This window comes from Bison bison, unplaced genomic scaffold (assembly GCF_000754665.1).
Source record: "Bison bison bison isolate TAMUID 2011002044 unplaced genomic scaffold, Bison_UMD1.0 scf7180017864243, whole genome shotgun sequence".
NCBI lineage: Eukaryota > Metazoa > Chordata > Mammalia > Artiodactyla > Bovidae > Bison > Bison bison.
Window position 1 is genome coordinate 4,405,484 of NW_011494815.1, and position 2,997 is coordinate 4,408,480.

Sequence of the window (2,997 nt, forward strand, 5' to 3'; positions counted from 1 at the left end):
TATAGGATGTGAGAGTTGGACTGTGAAGAAGGCTGAGCGCGAAGATTGATGTTTCTGAACTGTGGTGTTGGAGAAGACTCTTGAGAGTCCCTTGGACTGCAAGGAGATCCAACCAGGTCCATTCTGAAGGAGATCAGCCCTGGGATTTCTTTAGGAAGGAATGATGCTAAAGCTGAAACTCCAGTACTTTGGCCACCTCGTGCAAAGGTTGACTCATTGGAAAAGACTCTAGATGCTGGGAGGGATTGGGGGCAGGAAGGAGAAGGGGACGACAGAGGATGAGATGGCTGGATGGCACACTGACTTGATGGATGTGAGTCTGAGTGAACTCCGGGAGTTGGTGATGGACAGGGAGGCCTGGCGTGTGCGATTCATGGGGTCTCAAAAGAGTCGGACGTGACTGAACAACTGAACTGAACTGGTCACTTCAGTCTTGTTATTTCTTTTCAAAGAACTTTTAGCCTATGTTTCTTTCTGATGAGACTCACATCTTGATTTTAAGCCTAGCTTTCATTAGAACATGATTAACAGTTTAATTTTAACTTAAAATTTCTGACTTACTCTTAGTGAGCTATCCTGACAGTGACAGATTTGAAACACTACTGACTCTAGTGTTATATTTTCTGTCCACTCTTCAAATAAGATTTTCACTAGGAAGTAAATCAAACTGAGATAGAGAATCCAAATGTGGGAAACAATGGTCACAAAAAAAGTCAGAATACAAGATGTTGGTAGGAGAAAATAATGCTTAATTTATTCAGACAAGTCCAGCTGTTCCTGAGATAAAGTCTTTACAGGATAACTAATTTTATCACAACACTTCTTCACCCTCAGCCTTTTTCCTTTTGCTACACAGTTATCTTAATCTTTGAAGCTATTTTACAAGCCTCACTTTCATGTCTTCCTTGGTTAATTCCCCACTCTCAGATTCTCTTGAAAGCAGCCATAGTGAGCTGTCCTCAAAGCACAATACTGTCTGAAATATACACAGCCTAAATATTTAAAACCCAAAGAGTTTTGGAAGAGACCTGAAAGTCATTAAATTGAACGCTCTCATTTTATACATAGAGAAACAGGCTCTGAGAAGCTTATTTATTCATTGAGCCTAAAAGATCTCCTAATTCAATCCTGTAATCTGAAATTAAGGTAAATACACGCTAAAAAGATTTCTAAGAATTTTCGACTCGCCAGCGCCGAGTTGGTGGTGGAGCCGCCCCCGGAACTCAGGCCTACTGCCTCTCACTCAGCCAGTTTTCCCACAACACCTGCAGCTCCTAAAGTTTAAGTTAACTGCCGGCTCCCAGGATGTGAAGGATAAAAGGAAGGCATCAGCGAGCACAGCGCAGGTCTCCTTGTTTCACATGCGGGAAGGGGCCCAATCCTCGAAATTTTTCTGTCCCAACAGCTGCAGCTGTTGCTTCTGACAGCTGAGGTTGGATTTGGTCCAAGACTGTTCGGTTCTCAAACGCCGACCTCTCTTCACGTTTAACTGACAGACCCGCTTTCCTAAAAGAGGAATCTCGGGGTTGTGGAGGTAAAGTAGGCAGAAACGCCACTCCCCACCAAGGCCACGGGCGCTCAGCCATTTCTGAACCACAGCCTCAGGCCTCGGAGCGGCAGAGAGAAGCGGACACCACAGCGGGTCCGCGGAGTCGCGTGGGGCAGAGATCGACTGAGAGGCCACGAGACGAGCCCCGCCACGAGTGAGGGAAGAACAGGGACACGGAGGCCGGCGAAGAGACACGCGCTAGTTCCACAGCCTAGTGGGGAGGCGGAGGGCGGGCAGGGGGCACCCCGGCCATGGACACCTTGGGGTCCGTCACACATACTCACTGCCGCGGCTGCGACCAGGAAGCACCAACCAGGAACCAAAACGCGTAGAGGGACGGGGAGGGGCGAAGACAAATGAGGTAAGGAAACGGCGTCCGCGCGGACCCACGAGGAGGGAAGGCACTTCCGGTGAAAACAGAGCTCCTGGAAGTCGTCTTCTGTCCCCGCCCACTCCTCGCCACCAGTAGACGTGCGTAACAACTATTAACCCTTTGCCTTCCCCGCATATAGTCTTTTATTTGTTTGCCTTTGTTTGCTCAGGACTTGCCTGAGCACGTGAAAGAAACGGCTTCTTTCACAAGTATCTAGGCTGAATCTGTGTTAGGGAATAGCATGTTTGAATGACCTGCACAGGTGATATGCTACTTACCGAGCCAAATGGGGGAGAGTTAGCACTTTCCGTGCTGGAGATAAACACTACATCTCCCATGATGCTCCAGGGCGAGGTTTAGGCCAGGTTCCGCCTTCTCCCAGATCTCGGGGGACACCCTCCTTGTGCCACGTGGCGCGGGAGCGGACGGAGAGCCAGGTGCTGGACGAGCCAGGTACAGCAGGAGGCTTGGCTGACGGATCCGGGGAACCTCAGACAGGGAAAAGCCTCTTTGAGAGCGCCTGGCTTCTAGATCCTTCTCTCTTGAGCCAGGTGATCTTAGGCAAGCCCCTTCCATGTCTAAGTTGAAGTTGAACTTAGTTTACACTGGAGCGCTTTCGGTTCTTTTTTATACTATAATAGAAGACAACATTTAATTCTTTGTGAACCCTTAAGAACTGCATGCTTGCTAAAGATTGAAGTCAGTACTGGTCCTTTGGAAGCCTCAGGCAGCTACAGATTGTGTTGGGAGTCCCTGACTTCAGGTTCCTCTTCTCGCAAATTATTTTCATTATAAACTCACTGTCCATCTTTATCAATTCGTTGGCCCTTGACAACAGACTTGAAAGATAATCTTTAACATTGATTAGTTTTGCCAACGTTTATTTGAACATATAAAGGAATCCTAAAGGAAATCAGTCCTGAATATTCATTGGAAGGACTGATGCTGAAGCTGATGAAACTCCAATACTTTGGCCACCTGATGCGAAGAACTGACTCATTTGAAAAGACCCTGATGCTGGGAAAGATCGAAGGCGAGAGGAGAAGGGGACGACAGAGGATGAGATGGTTGGATG

At 47.7% G+C, this 2,997-nt stretch overlaps 1 protein-coding gene across 1 annotated transcript in view; it reads right to left on the reverse strand.

The window, feature by feature from the left end:
• ZCCHC7 (zinc finger, CCHC domain containing 7) overlaps window positions 1-1,964 on the reverse strand; it is a 258,840-nt gene extending 256,876 nt beyond the window's left edge. Inside the window, exon 1 of the mRNA XM_010847094.1 lies at window positions 1,830-1,964. The gene's annotated coding sequence lies outside the window, so the exon portion shown is untranslated. The remainder of the gene's footprint in view (window positions 1-1,829) is intronic.
• Between the last annotated feature and the right edge of the window lie 1,033 nt (window positions 1,965-2,997).